Raw genomic sequence first — 23,321 nt, 5'->3', positions numbered from 1 at the left:
TATTTCTTTTTCAATATATCAAAATGAAGCTTTACCAAATTAAATACTTTTGACCTGATTTCACTTTTAGTTTTTCATTTTGAGAAAATAATAAGTTGTAAAAGTTTTATGCACCAAGGAGCTTATCACTTTATACTTATATTTGGGGTACCTTTGAAATTTAAAATTTATGATAAATGTCTGTGAAAACAGGATAATGAAAAATATAGATAACTCAATAGCACCATATAAAAAGAAAAATATCAATCATAAATTAGCACTAAGGTGGGGGGCGGGCAGGGTTGGGAATATAAGACAGAAACCTGTACTTGAACAAGAATTAAATAAAAATTATATTAAAAAAAAGAAAGATAAAAAAATAAAAATAAAAATAAAAATAAAAAAAAGAGAAAATCTGATGTGTATCAGTTGGTTCTAAATTTACTTGAGTTTATTAAGTTTAATTTAATTTTAAATTTACTTAAGCTTATGTTAGATTATTTTATTTCCTTATAAGAGAAGATAAAAGATTATTTAAATATTTGTTTCCGGAAGCCAAACAGATAAAATATATGCCAAATAATCAGGTTGAGACAAGAGAAAAAATTAATAGAGTCAAAATGACTATATGCTTTTAGAGAAAAGCAAAACTTTGGGTTTTTTTCCATTTTCAGGGAACAAATTTAATATAAATGTTATTGTTTTGGTAAACATAAGGACATTTTACATGTCTCTTTCATGATTCTAATCTGGACTTTAGGTATGGTGATTGTCTAACTCTAATAACACACACACACACACAAAGTCTGTCAGGAAATAATCCAGACATTGTTAATATAATGAGGACAGTTTGTGTGACATTCCTGCAACCTGGCAGCCAAGGAGAGTGGACTGGAATGCACATGCGTGAACAATAGCCACTTCACTGTACTAGTCAGTGGGGGAGGTAGATACCTTTGAGAGAGCATGTGCACTCTGTGGTCATCATATTCAAAATGTGATGAGTAGAACAACAAATCTGCATCAAATTTTGCATTAAGCTTGAACATTCCTCCAGATGGTTCAGTCAGATGATTCAGAAGGCTGCAGCTATGGGCAACTGGTAATTGGCAGCTTTATCACAACAACACATCCACTCCTCCATCACATCTCATACAGAGTTTTTTGATAAAACATCAAATCAGCCAGGTGGCTCAGGCCCCTACAGCCCAGATTTCATGCCCTGTGACTTCAGACTTTCCCCCAAACTAAAATCACCGTTGAAAGGGAAGATATTTTAGACCCTCAGTGAGATTCAGAAAAATATGACAGAGCAGCTAATGGTACTGGGAGAACTGTGTGAGGCCCCAAGGTGCCTGCTTTGAAGGGGACTGAGGTGTCATTGTCCTGTGTACAATGTTTCTTTTATCATGTCTTTTCTTCATTAAATGCCTCTCTACTACATGGCTGGATACCTTCTGGACAGACTATATGTATGTATGTATGTGTATATATATATATATATATATATATATATATATATATACACATCTATATATATACACATGAGCATCTTTTCATATGTCTTTCGGCCATCTCTCACTCTCTCTCTCTCTCCATATATATATATATATATGGAGAGAGAGAGAGAGACATGATCATGGAAGCTGAGAAGTCTCGAAATCGGAAGTAGGCAGCCGGAGACTCAGGAGAACTGCTGGTGTACATTCCAAACTGAGAGGTGGCAGCCTCAAGATACCAGAACAGCCAGTCTTCCAAGTTTAGTCTGAAGGCGGGTAAAGATCAATGTTTCCACTTAAGCTTGTCAGGCAGGAGGTAACTCCCTCTAACACCCAGAAGGATCAGCCTTTTTGTTTTATTCAAGCCGTGAACTGATTGAATGAAGCATGCTCACATTAGGGCAGGCGATCTCCTGTACTTAGTCTACCAATTAAAATGTACTAACATAACGCACGTAAGATTTTATTTCACGTTATTCTGTCATTATTTTTGACCAAAGTATTGCACCTTAATTTTTTATAGTTTAGTAAATGACCTTAATTTTTTAGTTTTATTCTAAAATTCTCAATTTTATTGAATTCAAAAAAGTCCCTTTCTGAAAAAAATGAATGGTGTTCTACATGTCAGATATTTATATATTCTTTGATAAATATATGCACTGAAAGTTGCATGTATAGTAATTTAGCACATATATAATTATAAACTTACAGAAATAAAGCAAAGGCTATGTGAGAAACATAATATTAGAACATTTTTAGATTTACCAACTTAAATAACATGGAAGAACAGATAAAGAATAAAAGCATATGTTTGTTAGACTCTGAATATCAATTTTTATTTTATATGAATTATAAATTTACGGCATAAATACTCATTTTGAACAAATGTTGACAAAAAACTTTTTTATATAGTTATTTTTATTCTTGTGTTATATATCACTTTCTGTGCACAGCTTACTGGCTAGAAAATCATATACAAACATTTCCCTCGATACCTCCAGCACCCTAACTGGCACCATACACAGTTATCACAATATTATTGACCATGTTTCCTATACTTTACTTACTTCACACGACTATTTTGTAGGTATAGCTTTGTGCGTCCTTAGGACCTTCACCTCGTTCACCAGCCCAGGGCCCCAACCCCACTTCCTCTCTGGCAACAACCAATTCTCTCTCTGTAGTATTTGCTCTTCTCTGACTGAGCATAGAACCCTCCAGGTCCATCCATGCTGTCACACATGGTAAGATGTCATTCTCTTTTATGGCCGAGTAATATTTTATTGTATATATGTTCCACAACTTTTTTATCCTCTTAGGTTGCTGTCATAGCTTGGCTATGGACAGTGATGCTTCAATAAACATGGGGTGCATATACTTCCTCAACTTAGAGTTTTGGGGTTTTTTTGGATATATTCCTGGAAGCAGAAACACTGGGTCATAAGGCAGGTCCATTTTTATGTTTTGAAGAAACTGCATACTGTTTTCCAGGTGACTGCTCCAACCTGCATTCCCACTAACAGTGCACTAGGGTTCCCTTTTGTCCACATCCTTGCCAGCACTTGTAATCTGTGGTTTTATTGGTAGCCATTCTGGCAGGTGTTTGGTGATATCTCATTGTTTTAATTTGCATTTCTCTTACAATTGGTGACATTGAGCATCTTTTCATATGTCTTTCGGCCATCTGTATGCCCTCCTTGGATAAGTGTCTATTCAGTACTTCTGCCAATTTTTAAAATGAATTATTTTTTTGTGTTGAGTAGTGTGAGTTCTTTATAAAATTTGGATCATAACCCTTTACTAGGTGTATCATTGGAGAATATGTTCTCCAATTTAGTAGGTTGTCTCTGTTCATATGATGGTTTCCTTTCCTGGAAAAAAAAACATTTCGACTTGATGTAATCTCATGTGTTTACTTTTTCTTTTGTTTCTCTTGCCCCAGGAGGCATATTAGAAAAAAAAAATGTTGCTACGAGAAATGTCCAAGATTTTACTGCCTATGTATTATTTTAGGGTTTTTTTTTTAAGATTTTATTTATTTATCTTTAGAAGGGAAGGGGAGGAGAGAGGGAGAGAAATATCAGTGTATGGTTGCCTCTCATGTGTCCCCTGCTGGGAACTGGCCTGCAACCCAGGCATGTGCCCTGACTGGACATGGAACCACAATCCTTTGGTTCGCAGACCTGCGCTCAATCCACTGAGCTACACCAGCCAGGGCTCTTTTAGGGTTTTTACGGTTTCAAGTCATACATTTAAGTGTTTAATCCATTCTGAGTTTTTTTGTTGTATAAGGTGGAAGGAGGTTGGCTACTTTGATTTTTTTTTTTACATGCATCTGTCCAATTTTCCTAACACCATTTATTGAATAGACTGTCTTCCCCATTGTGTGTTCTTGCCTCTTTCGTCAAATATTAATTGATCATGTAGATGTGGGCTTATTTCTGAGGTCTCTATTGAAAAAAAATATATATATATATACAGTCTATATATATAGTCTCATTTTATGCCAGGACCATGCTGTTTTAATTATCATGGCCTTATACTATAGTTTTATATTGGGTAGAATGATACCCCTAAATTTGCTCCTTTCTCAATATTGCTGAGGCTATTTAGGGTTTGTTTTTTTCTTTGGTGGTTTTACATAAATTTTTGGATTATTTGTTCTGGTTTTGCTAAATACACTGCTGGGATTGTTTGTTCTGGTTTTGCTAAATACACTGCAATTCCAACAGGGATTGCATTGAATCTAATGATTAGTTTGGGCATTATGGATATTTTAATGATTTTTTCTATCTATGAATACATTATAGGCATCTGTTTATTTATATCATCTTTGATTTCTTTCTTCAGTGCTTTATAGTTTTCTGACTACAGGCCTTTTACATCCTTGGTTAAATTTATTCTGAAGTATTTTACAGTTTGGGGCACAATTGTAAATGGGATTGTTTCCTTAGTTTCTTTTTCTGATATTTCATTATGGGTCTATAAAAATGTACCAATATTAAATATGGGTACATTTCTAAATATTAATTTCATATTCTGCTACTCCACTGAATTAATTGATCAGTTCTAGTAGTTTTTTTGGTGGAGTTTTTATGGTTCTCTTTATACAATATTATGTCATCTGCGAATAATGAGAGTTTTACTGCTTCCTTTCTAATTTGGATGCCTTTTATTTCTTCCTCTTGTCTGGTAGTGGCTAGGACTTCCACAACTATGTTGGGTCAGAGTGCTAAAAGTAAATATCTCTGTCTTATTCCTGATATTAAGGTAAACACTTTTAGTTTAATAAAATGTTAGCTGCAGCTTTGTCATATATGGGCTTAACTATGTTACGGTCCCTATATCCCAACTTTGCTGAAAATTTTATCACAAATGGGTGCTAGACATTATCAAATGCTTTTTTCTGTACCTATTGATATCATCATATAGTTTCTATTTTTCATTTTGTTTATGTGTTGCATCACATTAATTGATTTTTTTGTATTGTACTAAGCTTGCACCCCAAGAACTGATCCCACTTGACTGTGGGGTATGATCCTCTTAATGTATTGCTGGAGCTACTATTTTGTTGACGATTTTATTATCCATGTTCATCAGAGATATTGACTATATTTTTCTCTTTGTAGTCTCTATACCTGCTCTTGGAATTAGCATAATGCTGGTCTCATAAAATGAACTTTGTTTTGCAAACCTTTCTGTTGTAGTAGAATCTTGATTGCTGTTTTGTTGGCCTGTCTGTGGGTGGCATTGCCTCTCAACTGGCTATTTGGATTAGCCAGAGCCCAGTGTTTGGACTGCTAGGAAGGGGTTGGCTCTCCACAAAGGTGAATTTGCCTTGAGAGAGTCTGATGTCTGTTGAGATCTCCCTTTATGTGTGCAGCTGTGGAACTTACTGTATTGTGCTCTCATGTGGTCTGATCCCCTGGTTGTGTTGGTTCTGGGGTTCCTTGAAAGGGGATCCATTGCAGGTCAATGTCAGTTGCTACTTGTGGTGGGCCCTGTTTGGAGGTACAAAGTGATCTGCAGTTTGCAGCTATTTCTGTGGAGCCTGGATGCGCCTGGCCGGGGACCAGCTGCACACTAAGGCTGGTTTCCACCAGCCCCAAGCTCAGAGGCAGGTCAACAAAAGGCCCAACACTCTCCAATACTTGCCTTCACTTGTTACCTGCCTGCTAGGCTCAATTACTGAGTCTCTGGGAGTACATGAATTGCTTGAGGAAGGATCTCAATGAGTCATCAGGTAGGGGCGAGTGGTGTTTATTGGACTCATGCAGATTCAAACACGGTGCCTGTGCTGGATTTAGGGCCACTTAGCAACAGTCTCCAGGTACACTGAGGTCAGTCACCACCTGCCTCATGCCCACGGACTCTTGTTGTATGACCAGGTCCCAGGGATTCATCAGAGTGAGTCCAGCAGTGGTCATCAGGGCCACACTAACCAGGGTTTAGCCATATGAAGAGAGGGCCCTGCTCAAGAGTGGTGACACTGATCTAGAGTTCAAGGAAAAATGACCCGTTCCCCCAGGAGCCACACAAATCAAGTTTTTCCCATGGTCTGCCCAGACCTCCTGGAAAGTCTTCTGGACTGGGAACCAGGAGAATATTATAATAACAAATGCTTACAGTGTTCCTCACACCCATGTTTCTCTCTCTCTCTCTTCCTCCCTCCCTTCCTTTCTTTCTAAAAATCAATAAACATAGCCTTGGGTGAGGATAAAAATATACCAACGCTCCCATTCTGTAAACCGATGTTTTTTGTAGGTGACTTTAATGCTTTAATATTTTAGCAAAACTGACTAGACCCTTATTTGAGAATATTTTATCTTTATAAGCAATGTATTCTCAAGAGACAGTCTATTTATTATGATTTTAAATTTAGTTGCAGAGTTTTTATTAGAGAGCTATAGAAATGACTATCAGAATTGTCTGTCTTCAGGTGTTATCCGCGACAAACTTTAAAAAAGAAAATTTTCTCAAATTACTATCAGCCTGGTTTTTATAGGTTTGAACGTTTTGCAAGATGAAGAACTCAGATTATCACCACACAGAAATCCAAGCCTCCATACGATCAGGTATGGATTACAATACAGGATACTAGTGATTTCTGCCCTTTTCACTACTGCACCTATGATTTCTCATAGTGAAACTTCTGGGGGCACATAAAGAATGAAGCCTTACTATTTCTCTTCTGGGAATAAGTATGTGGACTGAATTCTTCCAGTTCAGATAATTCCTCTTTTCAGTTCTCGAATTCATACTCTTGAAAGTTTGCCTAATTATTTCAACATTCATTTACAATTGACATACATTTCTTTATCAAAAGTTTGAGGTCACAAATTGAGCATTTAGAGACAGAAATACTATTCTGCTTTCATATATCAATTTTAACAGCAATATTATTTAAAGGTAAGCTTTATTCCTTCAATAAGAGTTCTAATAATAAAAAACATATTGTACACACGTATTTACCCTTATGTTCATTGAAGCTTTATTCACAAGAGCCAAGACAAGGAAACAGCCTAAGTAAGCATCTTTCAACAGATAATTATATAAAGACATGATTGATATATACAATGAAATACTACTCAACCATTAAAAAATGAAAGATTGCCATTTGTGACAACATTGATGGATGTTGAAATTATGCTAAGTAAATAAGTCAGACAAAAAAGGATAAGAACAAAATGATTTTACTCATATATAGGAAATATTAAAAAAGTAACAAATGAACAAAAAAGAAAAACTCATAGAAAACAGGATTATCAGAGGGGAAAAGGGTCAAATATATGGTGATGGAAGAAGACTGGGCTTTGGCTCATGAGTACATAATAGAGTATACAGGTATCATATAAAGCTGCACGTATGAATAGCATTATTATATAATGCTATTAACAAATGGTACCAAAAAATTTAACTTAAAAAAAGAAATAAGGAAATATATTACTCAGTCTGAGAAAAAGTTGATTCATGAAGTTTGATATTAAAGATATCAAGTATAACCTGATGGCCTCATGAGACATGAGCTTGCATAGGTGAATACATTCTCAAACATCTACTATATATTTAACATTGTATTTGCTGATGAGGTTGCCATATAGATAAGAAATCATTACTTCGTGAAGAGTCCCAAGACTCTGTTAGAGAAATGCATAAAATTATATCAAATAATTTAAAAATTACATCAAGTTACATAATATATAGTTATAGAGATTTGGAGGCAGAAATGCTCTTTCCTTGTAGACCGTAAATCCTGAGACTGCAGCAGAATAAATGTTACATACTATAACTATACAACTATATATATATCATTGATAATCTGCATTTCTTACTTTCAGCCAATTAGCCCTGCTAGGTTTTTTGTGGTACCTGTAGCAGTCAGCTATGGCACATCTGCACCATTACGCTGTTATTTACTGCTGCTCTTAGTTTACTATTTTTCCAAGTCTAAATTCTTTAATGGGCTCACATGTAATGTTTTAAATTAGTAAATAAACCCAAGTCTCCATGGGCAATTAATATTCGACAAAGGGGGAAATTACATGGAGTAAAAATAGCCTCTTCAACAAATGGTGTTTGGAGAACTGGACAGCTACATGCAAAAAAAAATAATAATAAAACTCGAGCATCAACTTACGCCATACACCAAAATAAACTCAAGGTGGATAAAAGACTTAAATATAAGCTGTGACACCATTCAAGTCCTAGAGGAGAACATTGGCAGGAAAATCTCAGATATTTCATGAGGCAACATTTTTACTGATATGTCCCCTAGAGCAAGGGACATAAAATGATTGGAAAGAATAAACAAATGGAATCTCATCAAAATTAAAAGCTTCTGCATGGATAAAGAAAACAGTATTAGAATAAAAAGAGAACCAAAAGTATGGGAAAACGTATTTGCTAATGATACCTCAGACAGGGGTTTGATCTCCAAAATATACAAAGAACTTACACGACTCCACTCTAAGAAGACAAGCAACCCAATTAAAAAGTGGACAAAGGACTTGAACAGACACTTCTCCAAGGAGGACATACAGAAGATCCAGAGACACATGAAAAGATGCTCAATATCAGTAACTACTAGAGAGATGCAAATTAAAATCACAATGAGATACCACTTTACACCAGTCAGAATGGCCATCATAAACAAAGCAACAAACGACAAGTATTGGAGAGGTTGTGCGGAAAAGGGGGCCCTAGTTCATTGTTGGTGGGATTACAGACTAGTACAACCACTGTGGAAAATGGTATGGAATTTTCTAAGAAAACTAAAAATGAATCTGCCTTTTGACCCAGCAATTCCACTGCTAGGATTATAACCTAAGAACCCTGAAATACCAATCCAAAAGAACCTATGCACATCAATGTTCATAGCAGCACAATTTATAATAGCTGAGAGGTGGAAGCAACCTAGGTGCACTTCAGCAAATGAATGGATCCAAAATCTATGGTACATCTACACAATGGAATTCTATGCAGCAGAAAGAAAGAAGGAGCTCCTACCCTTTGCAACAGCATGGATGGAACTGGAAAGCATTATGCTGAGTGAAATAAGACAGGTGGTGAAAGACAGATACTATATGATCTCACTTTTAACAGGAACCTAAACAACAGAACAAACAAGCAAGCAAAATATAACCGAAGATACTGAAATACAGAACAGGCTGACAGGGACCAGAGTGGTTAGGGGAGAGAATTTCAGGGGAAAAGGAGAAGGATTTACAGGAACAAGTATAAAGGACACGTGGGCAAAAGCTAAGGAGGGTGGAAATGGGAGGAAGTTGGGGAGCACTGGGGAGATGGGCTGGGATGGGAGTAGAAGACAGAAAACTATACATGAACAATAATTAAATAAAAACATCCTGCTTAAAAAGTAAATAAATAAATTAGTAAATTTGGAAAATTCTATCCTAAGACTTCTGGGGAAATACAAAATTTCACTCATAAAAATCATTGCCTAAAATTTTTAAAACCTCTGTATAAATTTAGCATAGACTTGATGGAAAATATTTTGTGGTTATTTTGTTAATGGGGGAAGATAATGATTGCAGAATATTTTTATGAAGTCACATTGTGAATTTATAATTAAAATGAAAATAATAAATGTGTGGACTTCAAGATCAAACTCATTATTTTTTTGCCAAATGTTTGAAACTTTTTTTGACTCTGTGAAACATCAATATGGCAAAAGATCAAAGAGAAAGAAATTCAATAGAAGAGTTGGCTCATGAATTTTAAAGTTCAGGTATACCTTGCAAGCTTAAATTACTAGTTTTGGTGAGACGTGAAAAAGATGAAAAGATGAAAAAAGAGTTGCCTTTGGGTGATAAGGACAATGCAATGTACAGATGATGTGTTATAGAATTTTACACTTGAAACCTATCCAATTTTATTAACTAATGTCACTCCAATGAATTTAATTAAAAACTAAAAATTCCATTGTATAAATAAACTTGGGAGGTTTACATGTTCACTTAAAAAGAGAAAAGAAAAAAGACTGTTTTCAAACACAGAAAGCCTTTCAATGTAGTAGGTATTGCTTATGTGCCACAGATAAATTAAAACAGACATACAAGCAAAACTTAAGGTCAGCGAAACTGATATCCCTTAGTCAAAGGTTATTTATGTAGTTCCATGGGTCCCTAAGTGGTTTCTCAAAGATTTCTGTGAATCAATAGAAAAGAACTATCTGAAAACCATTAATTTCAAGACCTTTCTCTAATTCAATGAAGCATAGGAAGGTTGGGACTAGTACAATAACATTTGTAATAGTATGCAGAGTCATTGTATGACATTAAATATTATTTTATGATTCTTGTAACTTTTTAACATATAGGAACACATAAATAAATACACAAAATACAGGTTTTCAAAGTACTTTATTGCATGATTAATAAATGCAGGCTTTGTGTACTTTCTTATTTAAAGAAAGCCATGAGAATGGGGGCAGAGGGAATGCCCTCACACTAAGAGCCCCTGAGGCCTTACCCCTCCACTCCAGGGGAATTTTAGTCCCATCAGCTTCCTTACCTTCCGAAACATCTTGCCCTCTCCTTCTACACATCTAGAATAATTTTCATAGTGGTTGCTTTATTTGTTTGTTTTTAAAGAAAATAAGAAATGGACTCTTCACTCTATTTATGTGTTCAGTCTGGAAAAATAAGCTCTGAATCAGAGAAGGAAAAATGGGTGTGATTCAATATTTGAAATAGTAAGGATGGGAAAATAAAAGAAAAATGGATGTCAACTGATATTTTGATAAATAGCTAGAAAAAGGCTTTTGTACACTTTGGGCACTCACAGTTGTTCAGGAGCAACTTTGTTCATGACTGAGTATTCAATGGTAGAACACTGGGAAATGACAACATGAGTTTAGATAAGTAAAAAAGTTTAGAGATACTCTTAATATTTTTATGTGTCTGATAAGTGCTTTGAGTTCAAGTAACAAGAATTATTGCATCACTGTCAGCACTTGGCACAACATATTATTGAAATTTTCTTTTTTTTTGACACAGACTTACAAAAACAGGAATGTACACTGCAAAACAATTAAACAATTACTCTCTAGTTATCACTCAGAGGATTAGAGCATAGAGCAAATGGACTGTGTATTTTAAAAAATTGTTATGTTATTATACACATACATTCTAATGCAGAGATTTGACAAAATAAATATTCATTAGAACTTTGAGTGGAGAGTAATTTTGCTTTTTTTCTCTTCTGAGTCAAATTTTAGATAGTATGTAGTTTTTTTAATTTTGTATTTATTGATATGTTTTTGTTTTGCTTGGCTTCATTTGTTGGAAACGATACTTGGAAATTTCAGATTGACAAAAAAATGGGCAATTTTTTTTCATAAAAATTATTAATTAAACTTTATATTTTGAGGTAGTTGTTGATTCATACAAAGTTTTAAGAAATAATGCTGAGAGGTGCTGTGTGTCCTTCACCCAGTTTTCTACAATAAACACCAGGATAATGATATTGCTACATCACATTTCAGGAAAATTCCATCACCACAAGGATGGTTCTTCCCTCATTCCTCTTACCCTTCTTCCCCACCCCTGACAACTACTAATCTGTTCTGCATTTCTATAATTTTGTCATTTCAAAATGGTATGTAAATTGAATCATTCAGTCTGTTGTCTTCTGGGATCAGCTTTAATTCACTCAGCATAATTCTACAGGGAAAATTAGGTTGTTCCATGTGTTGATATTTTGTTCCTTATTAAACCACAGTCTATTTAAATATTCACTTATTGAAGACCAAGTGCATTGTTTCCAGTTTTTGGCTGTCATGAATAAATCTGTAATGAACAGTCATGTACCGGTTTCTGTGTAAAAATTGATTTTCATGTCTCTGAGGTAAAAGACCAAGAGAGAACCTGCTGGATTATATTGCAATATGATGCTCAGTTCTTTTAAGAAATTTCTTGACTGTTTTCCAGAGTGGTTGCTACATTTTTTACCTTCCCATCATAATCATTACTCATACATCATCGGTTTCTTTGTGACCTCATGAACATTTGGTGTTGTCACAAAATTTTATTTTGACCATTCTGATAGATGTGTAGTGATATTTTAGGATTTTCCACTGTTTTTCTGCCAGTTAATCCTGCCAAACATAGTTTCATCTGCCTGTGTGCCACCTGTATATCCTCTTAGGTTCCATGTCTGTTCATGTGTGTTGACCATTTTATAGTTAGATGATTAGGTATTTTTACTCTTGAGTGTTGGGAGATTTTATATGTTCTAGGCATTAGTACCCTTGTCACACATGTTGTTTGCAAATCTTTTCTTCCAGGCTTTACTTCCATTTTAAACTCCTCAGCAGTGGTATTTGCAGAACATTTTTAATTTTTGTAAATCCAATTGACTGCTTTCCTCCTAAGAATCATGTTCTAGGTGTCAAGGCTAAGAAATAGTTGTTGAGACCTGAATCCTAAAGATATTGTTTTATACTTTTACATTTATAATATTACATTTTACATTTAAGTCCTTGTTCCATTTTGAATTAATTTTTGTACAAGGGGTGAGACTTATATATCAATTCCTCCGGCAACACCACACAGTCTGCCTTACTGTAGCTACACAGTAAGTCTGAACAACAAGTAGACTGGTTCCTCATGCTTCATTCTTCAATTTCAGAATTACTTTGACAATTCTAGGTCCTTTACCTTTTCTTACCAAATAGTTTGCCTTTAAAATTTTAATTCTAGTTCCTTTGCATTTCCTCTTCTATTTCTGCAGCAAACCCCACTGGCATCCAGATGGAAAGGCATTCAACATAGGATTAGGGGAGAAGTCACATATTTACTCTCTGACCATTCCTAGCCACAAACCCAATTTCGCTCTCCAAATTTTTACATGTAAACTTTTTTTATTTCCTTCATGAGAGTTTTGAAGCTTCTAGCACATCAGTCCTGCACATTTTTGGTTACATTTAAACTTACACATTTTGTTTCTTTGAATGGTTGTAAATGGAATTATATAAACTTTTGTAATTATCTTATATTCTTGACCTTGCTGAGCTCACTTAATAGGTTTAAGAGTTTTTGTAGGTTCTTTGGAATTTTCTATGGAGACAATCATGTCATATCCAAAAGGAACAGTTTGATGTCTGTGTCATGCGTATATCTTTTATTTCTTGCCTTTCTTCACTAGCTACAAGTTCTAGTCCTGTGATGAACACAGGATATGCTTGCTTTATTCCAAATCTTAGAGGGAAACATTGTTATCTTTCACCATTAAGCAGAATGTTGACTGCAGGTGTTATTTTTTTCCACAATTTTTACTAAATTGAGAAAGTTTTTCTCTATTCTTATTTTTCTGAGAGTATGTACCTTGATCAAGAATTTTCACATTTTTGGCTTAATTATTATAATATGATTTTTCTTGTCTTTTGATTGATAAGTCACATTAATCAATTTTTGAATATTGCACCAACCATGTATCACTGAGATAAACCCTACTACATGGCTGTGGTGTATAATTATTTTTACATATTATTCAATTTTACTTACTGGTATTTTGTTAAGGTTTTTGTGTCTATAATCATGAAGATATTGGTCTATAATTGTTTTATCTTTTCCAGTTTTTATATCAGAGTAATATTAACTTAAACATTGGGAAATTATCCTTCTTTTTTTCTGTGTTCTAGAAGAAACTGTATACAATAGGTGTTAATTCCTCTTTAAATATTTGGTTGAATTCACATGAAACCATAGGACCTGAAAACTTCTCTTTGACATATTTTTAGTTAATAATTCAATTATTTTAGAATCATAAGGCTATTCAAATGACCTGTTGCACACTGGGTAAGTTCAGTAATTGGTACTTTCTGAGGCATTGGTCTATTTCATCTAAGTCATCAAATTTATGTGTTGAGAATTTTCTGCTCTTTAATGTCCTTTTGATGTCTTCGGGGTCTATGTTAATTGTCCCTTTTTTCAGTGCTGATATTGGTCATTTGTGTCATCTCCTTCTGTCAGTCTTTCTAGAGGTTTGCCAAGTATTATAATCTTTCCAAACAACTACTTTTTAAATTTAATTTTTATTGATTTTTCTGTTTTAAATATATACCATTTCTGCTTTTAGATTATTAATTCAAAACATTTCCTCTTTTCTAATGTAAGAATTTATTGTTATAATATTTTGTTGCCAAAATGATTACATGTGCCCCACAAATATTAATATGTTATGTATTTAATTTAGTACATTTACCCAAATGTATTTTTAAATTTCCCTTGAGATTTCCTCTTTAATCTGTAGTTGATGGATTCCTGGAACTGTTTCAGATATCTTTTTTATTATTGATATCTACTTCAATTCCACTGTGGCCACAGAGCACACTTTACCTGATAGCAATTATTTTAAATTTACTGAGGTTTGTTTTATGGACAGGATATGGGATAGTTTTTGTTACGGGGCATTGTTTGATATTGTTCTGTGGATACTTGAAAAGAACGTGTGCTTTTCTCTGTTATGTAAAGTATTCTGTATGTATCTTTCTGATTGATTGTGTTTTTGATTCGTTTATATGTCTATCTAGTTAGCCTATCAGTTGTTGAGAAAGGGATAAGGAATGCTTCAACTATAATTGTGGATTTAGTTATGTTATTTATTCTTTCAAGTCTACCAGTTTCCTTAACATATTTTAGCATTATTTCACGTGCATATAAGTCTATGTGCAAGACACATACTTCTTGTCAGATGGACCCTTTTGCATCATATATTATCCCTCTCGTTTTCTGGAACTTTCTTTGATCCCAATCTGCTTCATCTGATGTTATCATAACCACTGCTGCTTTCTTTTCATTAAGGTAAGTATGATATATCTTTTTACAATCTTTTAATGCCAACTTTACTTTTTTATTGTGTTTAAAGTGAATTTATGGGAAAAAAACATACAGCTAGAATGTTTTTCTTATCCACTCTGTCTAACTCTATCTTTACTTTGTGCACTTAGACCAGTTACATTTAACAACACATTTATGTGTCAGGGATTAAGTCTGTCATTTTATTTTTTGTTTCTCTGTGTTAATATGTTTGTTTGCTTTTTATCACATACTTTTAATTTTCTTTGCTTTCTGTGTTACTTAAATACATTTAGACTTACATTTTGATTAGCCTATAATTTTTTGAGTGTATCATTTTGTATAGCTTTAATTTTTACCTTTATTTAAACATTTTTATCTGTGTCTTTTTTAACTTCCTTAATTAATGTTTTATAGTTCATAGTGTCTTTCATCTTTATGGTTAAGTTTATTCCTAAGCATTTTATTCTTTATGTAGCTATTGTATGCGGAATTGATTTTAAATTTCTTTTTTGGATAGTTTATTTTCAGCATTTGTAAATATCATGAATTTTTGTATGCTGATTTTTTTATCATCCAACTTCACTAAATTTGTTAAAATAAAATAACTACTAAGGAACAGTGAAAATAGGATTATTAATGTTACATGCGTTTCAGAGTAGGACTAGTTAAAATTATTTGGAAATCAAAGGTGACCATTTTAAAAACCAATACAGAAAAATAAAAAGCACATTTAAAAAATAAAAGTCAACTATATATATATATATATATATATATATATGTATGTATGTATATGTATATGTATATATATATAAACTTGGAATAAAAATTATGTAAATGCTTAAACATGTAAGGGTGATACTATATTTTCAAATGTAAAAATACAGAGTTAATTGTTGTCATTGGCCTAATGTTGTAAATAAATATCTTCTAAAGATCAGGAAGCATCTCAAGATCACTCTTACAATCATAACTTTGATAAGCTCTCTGTACATCACTGTGTGTCATGATTTACTTAATCATTTCAGACTATCAGCTTCAAATAAATAGTGACATTAAAGTGTACAGTTCAGCTTGGATACATTGCTGAATATGTTTCTTACATAAATGAAATTTCTGTTACAGGTATAAATCATTATTGAAATATCAACATCAGGAATGCAAAATATCAACTACAGGAATACAGAATTCCTCTACTATAATGTTGGATTCAAACCATCATTCCTTCCTCTAATAACAAGATTTTTAAAAATAATCTGCATGGCAGCAATTAAAACTTAAAAGGATGCTCAGCATCACTAGCCATCAGAGAGGAGCAAATTAAAACCACACTGAGATACTACCTTACACTGGTCAGAATGGCCATCATAAACAAAGCAACAAACAAGTGTTGGAGAAGATGAGGAGGAAAGAGAACCCTAGTGCACTGTAGGTGGAAATGCGACTGATGTAGCCACTATGGAAAACAGTATGGAATTTCCTCAAAAAACTAAAAATGAAACCGCCTTTTGACCCAGCAATTCCACTGCCAGGATTATAGCTTAAGAATGCCAAAACACCAATTGAAAAGAACCTATTCACCCCAATGTTCATAGAAGTATTATTTATAATAGCCAAGTACTGAAACAGCCTATGTGCCCATCAGTAAATGAGTGGATCAAAAAACTATGGTACACTTACAAAATGGAATACTACACAACAGAAAGAAGAGAAAAAGAAAGAAAGAGAGAGAAAGAGAAAGAAAGAAAGAAAGAAAGAAAGAAAGAAAGAAAGAAAGAAAGAAAGAAAGAAAGAAAGAAAGAAAGAGAAAGAAAGAAAGAAAGAAAGAAAGAAAGAAAGAAAGAAAGAAAGAAAGAAAGAAAGAAAGGCCTACTCTTTGTGACAGCATGGACAGAACTGGAGAGCATTACTCTAAACAAAATAAGCCAGGCAGAGAGAGAGACAAATACCATATGATCTCGCCTATAAATGGAACCTAATCATTAAAACAAACAAACAAGCAAAATAGAACCAGAGACATGGAAATAAAGAACAAACCAATAGTAACCAGAGGGGAGAGGTGAGGGAGATGATGGGAAAAGAAGGAGAAGGGTCAAGTCAAAAACCTGTACAAATGACCCAGGCACAAAGACAAGGTAGGGGTAGGATTAAATGTGGGAGGTCGGGGGTGAGTAGGGCAGGGAAGAGTAATGGAGAAAAAAATGGGGATAACTATAACTGAACAACAATAAAAAATTTAAAAACAAACTAAATATAGGTTTTACTACAGCTTTCTCTAAGAATGGCTTATGATATTTCATATCTGCTAAAAAGTATAATTATGAGCACTCATGCTCATAAATTTCTGACTGGCATTCAAACTCCCCTGACTGTATAGGCAAAACTAATTGTGTTTTCCTTTACTCCCATGCTCAAAATTCTTTGACACCAGGTGTGTGTGGGGTGGGGGAGGTTTCCATACCAACCAATTCTCAAACACTAGCTGGGTGCCGTACAATTTATTTCATTTCTGACACTGTTTACCTGAGGTTAATGAAGATCCCTCAAGAGATAATTTAAACGATACAAATGAACACCCTGATGAAGAGATTCATAGGGTGACTTCCTGAAAGGTACTGAGTGCAGAGGCGTCTATCCCCTTGGAGTTGGGGCGGGCCACCCCCTCAGCAAACGAATGTGTTACCACCCTGGAAGTTACCTGAACCACATACCTCAAAGATTTTTACATAGGCATGATTGTTTACTAACTCATTTCCCTCTTTTACTAACTCAAGGCCCTCTCCCCTCTCTGGATAATGGGGACATAGGGCTGAAAATTCCAAGCTTCTAGTCAAGTCTCAGTCTTTCTAGTGACCAGCCTCCAACAAGGAGCACACCCAAAGTCATCTTATTAAAAAATAACAGGTGCTTCTTTCTCCCGTGAAATTCCAAGAGATTTAGGTAGGTACTCAGTGTCAGAAACTGGAGTCAAAGACTAAATACTAGCAGGAACTGAGGACACAGATGCAATTTTTATTACATCACAGTCCACCCCCAGGTCTCTGGTCACAGGCTCCTTATAATGAAATGATCACATCTGTTTATCACGCCTACTAATCTTGGGAAATGACTAGAAAACTCTATCTTAAGAATCAAACGATCATTTCGGCCTGGGGTGTGAGTCATGGAATTCCCTGTCAATCCCCGGGACGGGGAGGTTAGAGCCAGTGGGTTCCTGCCTGTCATGTAGAGGCATCTTGAAGCAGGGCAAGAAGACTGGGAAAGAACGTGGTGTGTTTGGGATATAGTTTTCAAGAATAACTACTTTTAACAACTGCAATCAAGCTTGGCCTGTATTTTGCTAATAAGAGCAAATGAAGAACAATGTCCCACTGCCAAAGCTGTAGCGGAACAATCAGCTGCTGACACTAAAAACAGAATGGTGACTCTCAAACAAGCAGAAACACGATGGAAAATGCCATAAGAATACAACAGATGGACTACAGAAAAGAGAAATCAGATCGCCCTCTGAAGGGGCTTTGGGCCAGCAGAACAGATTTGTGGTGCAGGAAGGTGTTCTCCAGGAACTCCCAGACATACAGGAAAGGATAACGTGTCAGTTTTGACTTAGTGCAGTTATACCTAGTAGAATTTCATTACAGTCATCCAGGATAAAAATGTGAAAAATCATACCTGAAATATTCAGACTGATGAAACATAAGACATGCAGCTTACAGTTGATTATTTTCAATCATCCAAATTCCAATTTTCATCTATATACATTAGTGATACTGTATTTAGCTTCCTGAACTCAAAATGTATTTGAATTTAAATCTGCCATAAATGCAATGTATAGCAATTATTTTTGGCTTGAAGCTAAGATTGCTCAGGGCAGTGATAAATATTGTCCTTGCTCAATATGAAGAAATACATTAGGCAAAATAGTCATTTATTGACTGAATCCATCATTCTTCTTTTTTTTTTGTAAAGTGACCTTTTTTTCCAAGCTTAGTGTTTAACGTAGAGCAAATATGACACCTTTGTTTGTCTTCTATAGCCTCTTTAATTCTGTTTTTCTTGTTTTGTCTCCAACATATTTTTAAAAGAACGAAAGTAAAATAATAAGGTATATCAGCCTTGAATAATTTTAAAAGAAACTTCCTCATCAATTATTTTGGTGGCTATAGTCCCTGGAATTCAAAAGAAGTTAGAATATGCCCATTTTAAAAGTCGGTATAATTGCATAACAGTACAAGGTAATACAAGGTTCACAAGGGAATATATTAGAAAAATTATAAGAAAATTTTATTGTAATAGGTTTAATTATTAGCAAAGGGATCCTCTCTCGAATGTCTATGCTAATCATACTGCTAAACACACATGATACAATATGTAATAAACTTGTTACATTTGGTTTTAAAGCAATAGATTCATTTGGAAATCTGAAAGTGAGTGGCATTCAAAATTCACTGTGACCTTGAAAAAAAATGTCAATACTGCATACTGTCTCTGATTTTCAAAATTCATCCTTCATTACATCCTGAAGAACCAATTCTCAAAAAGAAACAGGCCCCAATTACTCAGGAAAGTCTTTACCATGAGATTCCACAGAATAGAAAGGCAGAAGCTGACACAGGACAGACAACAAGAACTTCACCTTGATTACAGTTATTATTATGTTGACAAGTAGAAAAATAATAGAGGAGCCCAATGAAGTCAATGGTTTAGAAATAAATTTTAAGAGGAGGGCACGACAGGTGAGAATGAATAAATGTTTTTCGCTGCTTATGGAAAATTTAATATTCTAACTTTTCAAATAAAAATATTTCTAGATTATACACATAGTGAACTTTAGAAAGATTTTCATCAGTCAAGAAAGCATAATATAAGTTACTGTTTTCCAGTATCCAAGACTTAATAAGGCATTGTCATGGATGCTGAATAGTCTTTTGTGCCACATTAAATTTAATTCAATAAGATTCCTATAACATATTAATCTAGCCAAACAGGTAAGTATTATAATATTTATTGTAAGGCAAAGTATATTAATAAGGGAGCTATTTGTAAATGCCTTATATGCCTTCTAGTTATCCTTCTATTTATTGCAAAAGAAATAAAGAATCCCCAAGAATGAATAAAGAATAAATTAATTAGGTTGGCATACAGTTTCTAAATACATAGCATGCTTGAGTAAATGCCCATACTGTAGCCAGTAAAATGATGAATAAGAGAGTGTTGCTTCCATTCAGTGAAAGGGCAGACAGGAAAATAATTGCAACAATAAGATAAACAGTGTGGTAAGGCTGTTGTCTATACGCAGTTAGGGAAGAGAATTATTTTTTGGTTAATGAGGAAAAACTTCAAAGAAATATTTAAAAACTTCAAATATTTAAGCTTGGATGTGATGAAAAATATAGATTGATAATAAATTATGAAGGTTTTTCTTTGCCATACCATAAAATATTGGGGATCAAATAGATGTTTTAAGCAAGTTGTTGATATAAGCAGATGTGCATTTCATAATAATTGCTGTGGTCTCAGTTACAGGAGATAGATTTACACAAGGAGAGACGGGGAACACAGACAGCATTTATAAAGCTATTGCACAGGTGCAGACAATAGAAGAATGAGGCTAAACCAAAGTAGTGGAGTCTGAAATGCTGAAGGGAGAAATATTAAAAAAACAATAAGTAATGGTAGAGGTAGGGTCTAGAGAATTAAATGCAAAATAAAATCTGGATATTTCAAAGACAGAGGGATAAAAACCCCTAGGATTAAATATATATACAGAGAAAAATCAATTTTAGAAGTCATATTAGTTTTCTAAGGGTGCCACAATGACATACCACTGACCGGCTTAAACAACAAAAATTTATTTTTTTACAGTTCTGGAGGTTAGTTCAAGATCACAGTTTCAGCAGGTTTGGTTTTCTTACAAAGAAATCCTTTGCTTACAAAGATACCAGTAATATTGAACAGGGGTTCTGTCCATTGAATTATCCCTCAATTATGCCTATCTCCTAAATTATCCCTGTCTCCAAATACAGTCACATTGGGGGTTTGGACTTCAGTATATGAACTTGGTGGGGTGCTACTCAGTCAATAATAGATGTACTGCATCTTAGAATTTCGTCTGTAAATGTCTAGGGGGAAGTTAAGTAAAAGTGCACTGGATACTTAAACAATGCCACTGAGGTTGTGAGTTTATTTGTTACAGATTACATTTCAGTAAGGTATGACCTATGAAGTGGATATTCTCATTATTCTACTTCTAAGTTATATTAATCAGTGCCTTAGAATAATACATACTTATTTGTCAGCCACCCAAACTTTGATGTAGGTTACATAGCCTCCATCTACCTTGTAAATTCTCCAACTGGAATATAGTTCCTCTAAGGTTATTACTGGAAGTTTGTATCTGATGTTTTAAGGGACCAATACTGGAAATGTTTTATTCTATTTCACAACCCCATTTTTAGAAACAAACCTTGCCATATGGCCTCATTTTAACTGCAAGCGAGACTGAAAAATGTGGTCTTTCTGGGAATCCGGGAACAGAAAGTGATAAACTAAGCATATACATCACCCCTGTCACATTGTAAATAAATACTAATAATACTCCACTGCCTTTAATTCTAGTTACATTTATTTCATTAGTCTCTATAAAAATTGCATTCAGACACAATTGTGTTATTTTGTCTCCTGCTTGTACTACAGAAAATCTTTATCAGGGTCTTTATATGCCATAATCTTATACATATACTTCATTTTAATGTAGCATACTTTTCTTTTTATTGTAATCAGTTTACCTAATATAAGTAATTAGGAAAAGAGGGGAATCCAGGAAGACAGACAATTTTTCATTTTGAGTTATCTAGTAGGCGGTTTTATCCTTTGTCAAAATGGGGAAGGCTGGACAGACAGGCATTAAAAGCTCCGTTTGCACTGGTGAAGCTGAGATGCCATTTAGAACGGACTTGCAAACTGGATGATTAAGGATGCCAACGTGAAACTTGGCCAACACTTCCTGTTCAAATTGAGTAATTATGTCCATGATTTGAAATGTCACCTTACCAAGGACTAAAAATTCTACATATAGATTTTTTTATGGTACCTATTTTGTTCCATGAAGCATTTTTTTTCCTAGTCCTATCCCATGTTCTGATAGTTTTATTATTACTGTTTTAAGATTTCCTCTTTTATCTGGTAGAACCTCCTTATTGTGTTCTTATACTTAGTGTCATATGTAATCATAAAATTATTTTAGGAACTAATTTCTCAAGATTTTTTCTCTTAGAAATAAGGCATGCTTTGCTTTAACATCTGTTTGGTTGAAGATTGCCTAATAATTTTTTAAATAAAAATACTAGTCCTGCTGGTTTGGCTCAGTGAATTGAGTGCAGCCTGACAAGCAGAACACGTCGCCAGTTTGATTCCCAGTCAGGGCACATGCCTGGGTTGCAGGCCAGGTCCCCAGTAGGGGCTGCATGAGAGGCAACCACACATTGATGTTTCTCTCCTGCTCTCTCTCCCTCCCTCCCCCTCTCTAAAAGTAAATAAGTAAAATCTTTAAAAAATCATAGAAATCTTATGTAAATTCCTTTTTTTACTTAAGCTCACAAGAGAATATCTGATCTTTGTAGAAAAAAGTGATCTAAGTCACTCATTTTTTATAATTTTTGTAAGTAAAAATTACAAGCAGACAAAACATTTTTGATTAGCCTTTTATAGGAATAAAAAGGCAAACTTCCATGTCAATAAAAATAAAATTATTAATAAATAAGTACAGCTGAAAAATAACACATTTCAAAATATATTTTGTAGTATCTTAAATATTTCTGAGATTCTTTTGCTTTCAAATTGTATGTTCATAGCAGCACAATTTACAATAGCCAAGTGCTGGAAACAGCCTAAGTGCCCATCAGTAAATGAGTGGATTAAAAAGTTATGGCGGGACTGTGAAGCAAAGGGTTGCTGGTTCGATTCCCAGTCAGGGCACATGCCTGGGTTGCAGGCCAGTTCCCAGTGGGGAACCCATGAGAGGCAACCATACATTAATGTTTCTCTCCCACTCTTCCTCCTTCTTGTCCCATCTCTCTAAAAATAAATAAATAAAATATTTTAAAAATAAATAAATAAAAAATTATGGCACATTTACACAATGGAATTCTATGCAGCAGAAAGAAAGAAGGAGCTCCTACCCTTTGCAACAGCATGGAAGGAACTGGAGAGCATTATGCTAAGTGAAATAAGCCAGGCCATAAGAGACAAATACCATATGATCTCATCTATAAATGGAATCTAATCAACAAAACAAAAGAAATAAGCAAGCAAAAATAGAACCAGAGACATGGAATAAAGAACAAATGAGGGTGAGAGGTGGGAATGGCTGGCGTGGGGGAAAGTGGTGGAGGGACAATGGAGACAATTGTACTTGAACAACAATAAAAAATAAATAAAAAAGAACAAAGTGGCAATAACCAGATGGGAGGGGAAAGAGGGACAAAGAGGGAAAGAAGGGGAAGGGTCAAGTCAAGGAACATGT

Source organism: Sturnira hondurensis, unplaced genomic scaffold, assembly GCF_014824575.4.
Source record: "Sturnira hondurensis isolate 20B ecotype Veracruz unplaced genomic scaffold, ASM1482457v3 Scaffold0016684, whole genome shotgun sequence".
Taxonomy (NCBI): Eukaryota; Metazoa; Chordata; class Mammalia; order Chiroptera; family Phyllostomidae; genus Sturnira; species Sturnira hondurensis.
The sequence above is the reverse complement of the archived record's forward strand: the minus strand, read 5'-3'. Positions refer to the sequence as shown.